Here is an 11,541-nt window from a genome sequence, read left to right on the forward strand (position 1 = left end):
TAAGAAACTTGCTTGGGCTTTACTGCCAGTAAGTACCCAAACAAGACACAAGTCTCAATAGTGTACTCTTATACTGGTGGGAATTTAAGCTGTTAAGGCCTATCTGGAATGCAATCAGTCAGTACTTAGTGAAGTAAAAATACATTGCCCAGTGACCACAACATCCCATGCTTATGTATCCCAGAGATAGTGTCATGCCAATCCATAAAAGGACATTAACAAGAATTCTTGTTGTGACATTATTTGTGGGAGGAGGGTGTTGGAGACAACTTAAATCTCCATGAGAAGCAGGATGGATAAATTTAATGTGATAGATGTATACTTGGAACACTACACCACAGTAAGAAGCAGCACATTATGTACATATTAATACAATAATGTGAGTAGATCATAAAGTGTAGTGTGTGAAAAAAATAAGAAAGAGTAAACAGAGAATACATACACTAAAAGAAAACCCACATTAGGCATTTTACAAAGGTAAATGTAAGATATATTAAAGACATATATCCAGCATGTCCTTAGAGTGGATGCCAGTAGGGAGGGCAGCTGCAGTAAGGACTAGGGCTGAAAAAGAAAATAATACAAGGCAAGGGCTTTGTGTGGACTAATGATAACAATGTATAACAAATAGGAGGCCAGACACAGTGGCTCATGCCTACAATCCCAGTACTTTGGGAGCCTAAGGGGGGAGGATCACTTGAGCACGGGGAAAGAACAAAAGCAGAGGGATGATGAGGACCACTGGCAATACAAGCATAAAACAGACAAAGTCCTCACCTTCATGAAACTTAAATTTATGTAAATAAAACAAAATCATGACTACTGTGCTCTTCCTGTTCAACAGACAGCCACATATTCTTATGCAGCACCAGCAATGTCCCTGAGACACAATGGTGCAAGTGAAGGCCAGAGTAAACAGATTTGGCCATATTGGGCACCTGGTCACCAGCACTGCTTTTAACTCCAGCAAGGTGGATATTGTTGTCATCATTGACCTCAATTGTATGGTCTACAATGTTCCAGTATGATTCCACCCATAGCAAGTTCCATAGTGCAGTCAAGGCTGCGAATGGAAAGCTTATCATCAATGGACATCCCCTATACATTTTCTGTAAGCGAGATCCTACCAAAATCAAATGGGGGGTGGGGGGATGTTGGTGCTGATTATGTTGTAGAGTCCACAGGTGTCTTCACTACCTTGGAGAAGGCTGGGGCTCCCTAGAAGGGGAGCCAAAAGGGTCATGATCTCTGCCCCCTCTGCTGATGCCCCATGTTTGTGATGGGTGTGACCCATGAGAAGTATGGAAACAACCTCACCATCTTCAGCAATGCCTCCTGCACCACCAGCCGCTCAGCCCCCCGGGGCCAAGGTCATCCATGACAACTTTCGCATCATGGGAGGACCCGTGACCATAGACCATACCATCACTGCCATCCAGAGCACTGTGGGCAGGCCCTCTGGGAGACTGTAGCGTGACACGGGGCTCTCCAGAACATCATCCTTGCATCTACTGGCACTGCCAAGGCTATGGGCAAGGTCGTCCCCGAGCTGAATGGGAAGCTCACTGGCATGGCCTTCTGTGCCACCACTGCCAACCTGTCAGTTGTGGACCTGACCTGCCATCCAGAAAGACCTGTCAAATATGATTACATCAAGAAGGTGGTGAAGCAGACATTAGAGGGCTCAAGAGCATACTGGGCTACACAGAGCACCAGGTTGTCTCCTCTGACTTTAACAGCAACACCCACTCTTCCACCTTCAAGGCATTGCCATCAACAACCACTTTGTGAAGCTCATTCTCTGGTATGCCCATGAATTTGGCTATAGCAAATAATGGTCCACATGGCCTCCAAGGAGTAAGAGCCTCTGGACCACCAGCCTCAATGAGAGCACAAGAGAAAGAGAGTGGCCCTCAGCTGCTAGAGAGTCCCTGCCCAACTCAGCCCCCCACCACACTGAGAATCTCCCCTCCATATGGTTTCCATGCCTGAAGAATGGGAGGGGCCTTGGGAGCCCCATCTTGTGATACACCATCAATGAAGTCTTCTATACCGCCAAAATCATAACTAAAGGAATAAATATTTTTTTAAGAATATGATTATAGATTGTAATTAGTGCTATGAAGAAAATGAACAGGATATCACAGGGATTGATTGTGTCATTTTGTATAGGGTAGTTAGTATAGGGGAATCCTTCTCAACACATGACAACTAAGCAGAGACCTAAAGAATGAGAGGTACTAGCAGAGAGAAAAGGATGTTCCAGACAGAAGAAGGTAAGTTAAAGACCCTCTGTTCAAGGACAGAAAGGGTAGTGTAGATAAAGAAGAGTGAGCTGGCAGGAGATTGAGAGCAAATGATACTGGAGAATTAAACAGGGGCTGGTTTGTATAGGGCCATTTTAATTATAGGTTCATAGAGGCCATTTTATTAAAAAAGGCCTTTTATAATAAAAAATCATAAAAGAGTGTAAAGCAAAAGAATAACACAATATGATCTATATTTAAAATCTCATTTGGTAGCTCTGTAGGGAATGGGTTGGAGGAGGACCAGAGCAGAAAGAAGAGCCATACACAAGGCTACTTCAGCAGTCCCAGTAAGGTATGGTGACTTGAACAGGGCGATGGCAATGGGCATGGAAAGAAAGGAACGACTGGAGACAGAACAAGACGGCTGGTTGTGGATTGGATGTGGGAGCATTAATGAAAGTACACTCAGAACAGCCAGGTTGCTCAGTCCCTCTGTGTAGAGTGGAATACCTAGAACAGTGGCATGTGCACTGAGGCTAAAGTCTGGAAACTGCTCGCTAATGACAGTGGTGCTGCTAGTGGAATCCCAGGGCTTGAAGGAGAAACAGGGCAATTACTGAGGTTTGATGAGTGAGCTGCCATGATAGACATTGAGAAAAAAATTTGAAGTAAAAGGAGTACTCTCTATTAAGTTGGAACTAACTGATGAGCCCTCATGTGCATAGAGGGAAATAAAACTTAATGGAAATCAAACGAGGGACGGGGGAGGAAGAGATGGGTGAAAACCTACCTAAGCGGTATAATGAACACTACCTGGGTGACAGGCACACTTTTAACTCTGACTCATTACAAAAGCTATCCATGTAACCAAAAAAATTTGTACCCCCGTAATATTTTGAAATTTAAAAAAAAGTAAAAACTAAAAGGAGCTATACACAGGAGTGCAGAGGCAAACACACTAGGGTTCCACCACCAGAGTGAGCATGGTTCCCCTTCCTTTGGTACCTCAGCGTGTCTCCCCACTCCCCATCACCTGCTCTTTAACACACAAACAAACACATACACAGCCACCCAAAAGCACTTCCGCACCCTCATACACAGACCTCCAGTCTTCCTTCTTATTCAAAGGCAAAGCTGCCGGGAAAACACCAGTGCTGAAAAAACACCAGGTCTTTTCTAAGAAGAATCATAAAATCAGCCTTTCAAGTTACACAAAGAAATTCTGCTGTGATTTCTATTGGAGTTGTCATTAATATATAATACAACATCTAAGATGAAAATTACACTGGATGGAAATAAGCACAGCTTAGACTAGAAAGAAAAGATTAGTGAACTTAAAAACATAGCAATAGAAACTTTGCAAAATGAAACAGTGAAAGAAGACTGGAAAAAAGTGAAGAGCACCTCAGTGTGTGACAACTTTAAGCAGCCTAATACATAATTTGAGTATCGAAGGGAGAAGGGAGTGGGGGATAGAAAGTGTTCGAAGGAATAATGGCCAAAGTTTTGCAAACTTGATAAAAACTATAAACCCACAGATCCAAGAAGTTCAGTAGTCCCCAAGCACAAGAAACATGAAGAAAACACCAAAGCACATCATAATCAAATTGCTTAAAACGGGTAGCCCAAGAAAAAAGACACATTCTTTATGGAGCAACAAAGATAAAGTTGAGAGCAAATTTTTCCCTAAAAACAATGCAAATAAGAAGACAATTGAGCAACATCTTTAGTGTCTTAAAACTAAAAATAAGGTCAACCTAGAATTACATCATTATTTATTTTGTTGTTCAAGTTCTATTTGGTTGCTCTGTTGTTCAAGTTCTATCTTTGGCCATTGTGAGTTCTTTCAGGTTTTCTCCTGTGTCTATTTGATAATCTATTTTCTTTTTTAGAACTTTCTTGCTTTCTGACACTATAAGATGCTCCAGGGTCATCTTCTATATTCTTAGACCAGCCCTACAATCAGCATTTCTGGTTCCCATTATTAAAGAATGATATTTAGAAACCAAGATTTGGGTGCTGGGTGTGTTTTTGCTTAATGAGATGTCAATGCTTCTAGACTCTGTCATGTATACTGATAAACATTTATTTCTGTGTCTGTGTGTGTGTAAACGTCAGCTCATGTCTCTGTCCCTAATCCAGTACCATAAGGTTCATTGAATCCTCCCCCCTTGCTTATTTGTAACTTCTTTGAGGGGGAGAAATCTGACATGCTCTCTCTGCCTCTCTCTGTCTCTCTCTCTCTCTCTATATGCACGCATATGTATATATTTAACTTCTTTCTTCACTCTAGTATACATGTAAAGTAGTTTCAGAAATTTTAACTCTGTGGCAACAAATTTACCAACTGTAGTGTTTATGTACAGTTCTTTTTGTCTTCTCCTTGTAGCATCCAATCAAAACAGTTCTCCAAAGTTATTTGAATCAGCTTGTTTTTTCACCACTCCCTTTGGTGATGTTATGCCATACCTTTGTAATATAATTATGTTTATTTGTCACACTGATCATTCTATCCTGGCATCCCTCTTTAATTTGCATACAGTACATTAATGTTTTGTGCTGTATAGTTTTGCAGGTTTTGATAAATGGCTAGAGTTACGCGTCCACAACCACAAGACCCTACAGAATAATTCATTCACCCTAAAAATTCCCCAGTGTGGTCACTTTGTAATTAACAGAAAGGAGAAGATTTTATTCAATTTATCATTTTCTATATAATTTGAATCTTTTTAAAAGTATAATGTAATTGGCTCGTTCAGTAATGTCTAGGAGTCTCCTGACATTGCCAAATGTCTCCTGGGAAGTAAATCCACAGGTGACACCTGCACAGCTCAGATCCAAGCCAAAGTTTATGAAGCTACACCTGGCCTTTGTTGGCCTATTTCTCCACCCCCTACCATCCCCTGTGTAAGGTGATATCCAACTGTCTTACCATATTTGTCTAAACATTTAAAACACACTTTAGGCTGGGCATCGTGGCTCATACCTATAATCCTAGCACTTTGGGAGGGCGAGGCAGGAGGATCGCTTGAGCCCAGGAGTTTGAAACCAGCCTGAGCAACATACTGAGCCCCTGTCACTACAAAAATCTTTAAAGTTTAGCTGGCCATGCCGGCATGTGCCTGTAGTCCCAGCTACTCGGGAGGCTGAGGCAGGAGTATACGTTGAGCCCAACAGTTTGAGGCTGCAGTGAACTAAGATGACACCACTGCACCCTAGCCTAGGCAACAGAGGAAAACTCTGTAAATAAAGAAATAAATAAATAAAATTTTAAAATAAAATAAAAACACACTTTACTCATGGGGGGGATCCAGCAATTGGTTCTTAATTGCAATTATAGCCTAACGTGTCAAACTTATTTTAACCAATTTTAGTTAAAGATAAGTTGTCATCCAAACTTATTTTCTATATTTACCACGAACTGTTTGAGAGGATTCACTTAGGCTGGCTTTTTTTTTTAATGAAGAACTATCCTTACTGCATCTCCTCAGTGCTTTGCATTCCACCCAGCACCAGGTTAAAAGGCAGATGTGACTGAGCTTCTGGAAAAAAAGTATGTTAGGCTGTTATACGTACCCAGAGGATTCAGAATCAGATTTAGTGTCTAAATGTTTTATAAGAAAGGGTGGAATTTTGAGTGACTCAGGCAGATAAAAGGTTTATTCTACAATGTGTGTGAACCCTGTAAAAAGTGAGGAATTTGAGGATCTTTTTCCTTGCCCTACGTCTCCCTGTTTCACATGCTGAAAATATGTGCTGCTGCCCAGCTCTCCCCACAGTCTTTTTTTTTTAATTTCAGGATATTATGGGGGTAAAAACATTTTGGTTACATGTTATGACTTTGCCACATCCAAACCATGACTTGAGGTGTGCCCTTTCCACCCTACAATGCTCACCGCGTCCATTACTTGTGAGTTTACCCACCCCCAAGCTCCCTACCCCCAAAGAATATTACCACTGTGTGAGCACCTTAGTGTTGATCAGTCAATGCCAACAGAAGTGATGCAATCTCTATGCCTGAAGCAGGAATTGTTGCTGATGTAGGTCAGCCCTTCTTTCTCCTTGCCACTCCCTCATAATCAATGATCAAATCTGACTTATGCCCTCTCTCACCTCCTACCTCTCTTTCCCCACTCCTACATCCTAGCAGCTGCCCTGCCCTATTTGTTCCATCACTCGGTGGCTGCTCATTCCTACTGCCACTGCCTTCTTGTGGCTCAGTAGCATGTGTCTTTAGCTTTGGGTTCACTTCCACCCGTGTATGTACTCCTCACACAAAATAAGTCTTTCTAAAACACAAATTCATCTTATTATGTTACTTCCTTGCTAACAATTCTTCAAGATCTCCAGTTCTCATGCAGGATAAGGGTCCAGCTCTCTTCCTGCATGCATGCGTGGGTCACATTCTGGCCTCATCCCACCTCTCAGCCTCATCTCCTGTCACATCCCGCACCCATGTCACTGTGCCTCCATCCCTGTGAGGCTCCCTCTGTCCGGAATAGTCTCCTTCTCCCTCACCTCCAGCCACTGATCCAACTCCTATTTATACGTCAAGACTCAGCTCAGGCATCGTCTCCGCCAGGTCTTCTCCATGTCTCTCTTCTGAATCTCATACCCTGTCCTTGCACCTTCTGTGCACTTTGTGTATATTTCTCTGCCAACATATAATTCTCTAAATGTTAAAAACATAATTCTTACCCAAAGAGTGAGCACATGCCAACGTTTTATTCATCTCATTAATAAGGGAACCCAAAAAGTGGGTTCAAAAGAGAATTTGAAAAAAATGAGGATTATTACAATGAATGTGAACAAAATGGAATGATGAATTAAGATTGCTAAATTAGATGTCACCCTAGTTAACGTCCTATAGGGCAATTAAAATGTGGCATTTGGGTTATCTCATTTTTCCATCATAGAAAAGAAAATCACCTCATCAGTTTCTTAGGAGATAATTTCTAACTTTACACATATCTTTAAAATATCTGGGCCTAATCAATAATAACTTGTCAAAACTTTTTCCTAGAGTCAAATGACCCTTGGATGGGCTTGTTGGACAATTGTCTTCTAGACGACATTGATGGAAGTGGCATCTTTTTTCTTTATTTCCAAGTTTTGAGTACTTTTTCCCAGCATTATCATTGTCTGCCTGGATGCTGTACTTTTTAGTTCACTCATTCTGGCACACACTGTGAACTTGAGGGAACTTAAGAATTGGTGTTTGAATGGAGTATGGATACCCCTTGGCATGTGGGAAGACTTTTTGTCAGGGGTTGCATAGCCATGGATAGCTTTTAGATGACAAATCTCCAGGTCCTCCCCCTAGGCGTTACTCTGTCCTATAGCAAACCTTCACTCAAAAGTGTCTCTGTTCTGCAAGTTCTTTCCCACCTCCCCATGTAGTCACCCTTCTGCCACCTCATCAGAGCCTCCCACCCATCCTAACCTGATCAAGGGGTGCACCCAGGGATCTAAACATCTCCAGAGTGCCAGAAAAGGGACAGTTTGAGAAAGCATTGCCCTGAGAGCCTCCTTTCATCTAAGCAATAGACTCTTGGCAAGGTCGTAGGCACAGAGACGCCTAATGCCATGTTTATTTGGATTAAACTATAAAATAAGAATTTTCTGTCAGAATGTAACTTGGATTTGGAGACTGGCTGACAATAAGGACTGCCTTTGGCAAGTAGGTTAAACAGTGCTTATTTTCCATTAAGTGAAAGAGCCAAATGGGCCTCAGGAGTCTGACAAAAATTAGCCGGGCAAGTGGTGCACTCCTGCAGTCCCAGCTATTCGGGAGGCTGAGGCAAGAGGATCACTTGAGCCCAGGAGTTTGAGGTTGCACTGAGCTGTGACCAGGCCACTGCACTCCAGCCTGGGCGACAGAGGGAGACCCTGTCTCAAAAAAAAAAAAAAAAAGTCTAAAAAAAATATATTGAAAGCCTGTGTGCAATATCCTGGAAAATACATTCTTTGCATCTATAAACTAATGATAAAGAAATTTAAATGTCAGAGGCAGAGAGTGGTTCGCGCACCTTGGGCCTAGTCCGGACTCGCCGCCACCGCCATATTCCCGTGGCATCTTTCTTACTTTGTCCATTCTCCCGGCTGGAGATCTTCCTTTCGGAGCCGTGTCAGGAGTGGACTTGATTGATATATACGCTGACGAAGAGTTCAACCAGGACCCAGAGTTCAACAATACAGATCAAATTGACCTGTATGATGATGTGTTGACGGCCACCTCACAGCCTTCAGATGACAGAAGCAGCAGCGCTGAGCCACCTCCTCCTATTCGCCAGGAGCCATCTCCCAAGCCCAACGACAAGACCCCTGCAATCCCGTATACCTACAGTGGCCTGCGTAATAGGCGAGCTGCCGTCTATGTGGGCAGCTTTTCCTGGTGGACCACAGACCAGCAGCTGACCCAGGTTACTCACTCTATAGGAGACTATGATGTGGTGGAGTTGAAATTTGCAGAGAATCGAGCACATGGCCAGTCCAAAGGGTATGCTGAGGTGGTGGTAGTCTCTGAAAACTCTGTCCACAAATTGTTGGAACTCCTGCCAGGAAAAATTCTTAATGGAGAAAAAGTAGATGTGAGGCCGGCCACCCGGCAGAACCTGTCACAGTTTGAGGCACAGGCTCGGAAACGTGAGTGCGTCCGAGTCCCAAGAGGGGGAATACCTCCACGGGCCCACTCCCGAGATTCTAGTGATTCTGCTGATGGACGAGCCACACCCTCTGAGGACCTTGTACCCTCATCCACTCGTGTAGATAAGCCCCCCAGTGTGCTCCCCTACCTCAATCTCCCTCCTTCAGCCCTTCCCCTGATGGGTCTGCCCCCATCACCAATTCCACCGCCTCCACCTCTCTCCTCAAGCTTTGGGGTCCCTCCTCCTCCTCCTCCCGGTATCCACTACCAGCATCTCATGCCCCCCCTTCCTCGATTACCTCCTCATCTTGCCGTACCTCCCCCTGGAGCTATCCCACCTGCCCTTCACCTCAATCCAGCCTTCTTCCCCCCACCAAATGCTACAGTGGGGCCTCCACCAGATACTTACATGAAGGCCTCTTCACCCTATAACCGTCATGGCAGCCGAGATTCGGCCCTCCACCCTCTATGGTGAGAGAAGCTGAATTTGAAGAGATCATGAAGTGAAACAGAGCAATTTCTAGCAGTGCCATTTCCAAAGCTGTATCTGGAGCCAGTGCAGGGGATTACGGTGACACGATTGAGACGCTGCTCACAGCCCTTGCGGTTATCACACAGTCCCGGGTCGCCAATGATGAGCGTTGCCGTGTCCTCATCTCCTCTCTTAAAGACTGTCTTCATGGCATTGAAGCCAAGTCCTACAGCATGGGTACCAGCGGGAGCTCTTCCAAGAAAAGACATCGGTCCTGGGAGATGTCACCTAGCCTGTCCCGGGAGAGCAGCAGGAGGCATCGGGATCTGCTTCATAATGAAGATCGGCATGATGATTATTTCCAAGAAAGGAACTAGGGGCATGAGAGACACCGGGATAGAGAACGGGACCGGCACCACTGAGAAAGGAGTCTGGTTGGAAGCAAAAAAATTTTTTTTTTTAAAGGACTTGCATCTCCTCACCTTGATCAGGACTAAAGGACGGAGACCGCTCCACCCCTTCCCCTTCCTCCAAACCCCTAACTCCCTCCAGACACCCAGGGAATACCCTCTGCCCTAGAGGATTGAAGACTGCTTGGCAGCCTTCCCAGTCCCACACCTCCTGTTTGCCAGGAGAAAGAACCTGAAGACTTCATGTCGTTGGGAAGGGTGGCAGACAAGAAGAAAAGAAAACAACATGCCAGGCCCCTGGTCTCCATAGAGAATGATGCTTTGTCCAAGGAAACGTATGAGTTTCTGATTCTCCAAGAGCAATTCAGTGGTGAGGTTGATGGGAAGACTTTCTTCCCCCCAAAAATGGATCTTCCATGTGGGATCTAGGAGAGTGACTGGGTGTGCCAAATATGCCCAGGGTCCCTGCCCTCAGCACTAGATTTGATGGGGCCAAGAGGGTCTAAACCCCTTGCTAACATACCACTTCTTTGTTTAACTCCTTTAGCTTCCCAGCCCTTTGAGGAGGGACCATGAGAACAGAAATTACCTTTTGAAAAGCTACTTCTGTTCTTGCTTTTCCCTCACATATACTGACGGTTTACTTCCCTGACCTCCCAGAGGGCTGAATCCTTTCACCTCTCTGCTGCCCAGCCTTCCCGGTGGACTTGCCCCTCCTAAGCAGAGAAGACCTGTGAGGTTGCTTTCTGCTGGGAAGCCTGGCAGAGCCGATTACCACCCTCTGCTGCTTAGTGCTTGGTTGCCTCTTGCAATAACCAGCTCTTAGTTGTTCCATTTCCCTGGGGCTTTCCCACTTAACACATGGAGCCCTTCCCCCAAGAAGGCTGCTTCCTTGTTTTAGAGGAAGGTATTGCCATTGAGAGATGGGGACATGGGGACCTCAGCAATGAAGACCCTTGTGAAGTACCAGGAGGAGTGGGGAAGGAGGCAAGTTGGGCAGGGTATGGCCTACTTCCATAGGCTTTTCTTTTTTCAGGTTTGATGTAAGCATGGGCTTGCATCCCCCGGTACATTACTTTTACTTATTGTGAGATAGCCTGGCACCAGTAGGCAGGTAAAGTCACAAATTTGGTGTTTTTTCACCTTTTGACTATTAATAGCTCCTCTTGCTCTGCTTGGAGGTACTTCCTGCCTCTGATAAGGAGAGAAAGAAATGGAGCCTGACTTGAACGAACTCAGCTCAGACTTCTAAGGATCAGCACTCTGGGGGCCATTTTCTACACAGGCAAATGGAATTGCTTCTCCCATAACATCCAAATTGTGACGTGGTTGCTGCTGGAGGAGGAGGCAACAGCAGGGTCCTGCAGTACCCATGGGGTGACGCTACTTCTGCATGCATCTGTAGGACATATGACATCTAACATGAGACATGGCATGTGACACAAGACTTGGCATGTGAGACATAGGGTCACTGGAGACCCTTCTGGCTCAGAGGGGAGAGACTGAATTGGACTGAACCTTTCCCCTGTTCCCAGCACGTTTCTGACACAGCCCTCAGTCACTGAGGGAGTCCCCCCCACGGTTGGAGAGGCACATTCCCTTGGGACAGAGGCTACAGGTTGTAGCTTTTTTTCCCCTGTCCCCCAACCCCATCCGCACCTCCACTTCAGAACATGGCACCCCACCCATCGGCCAAGTGTTAAGCGATGTGCTTATCCTCAAGAGCAGCTCCGGGTGTCTTTTTAAAACGTAGAGAAAACCAAG

At 44.8% G+C, this 11,541-nt stretch overlaps 2 pseudogenes; both read left to right on the top strand.

Annotated features, from left to right (window-relative positions):
• The first annotated feature begins 890 nt into the window (after positions 1-890).
• On the top strand, positions 891-1,861 carry LOC138387120 (glyceraldehyde-3-phosphate dehydrogenase pseudogene; annotated as a pseudogene).
• Positions 1,862-2,623: 762 nt separating this feature from the next.
• Positions 2,624-9,789, top strand: LOC138385904 (cleavage and polyadenylation specificity factor subunit 7 pseudogene; annotated as a pseudogene).
• Positions 9,790-11,541: the final 1,752 nt, after the last annotated feature.

The sequence above is a fragment of the Eulemur rufifrons genome, chromosome 7 (assembly GCF_041146395.1).
Source record: "Eulemur rufifrons isolate Redbay chromosome 7, OSU_ERuf_1, whole genome shotgun sequence".
Lineage (NCBI taxonomy): Eukaryota > Metazoa > Chordata > Mammalia > Primates > Lemuridae > Eulemur > Eulemur rufifrons.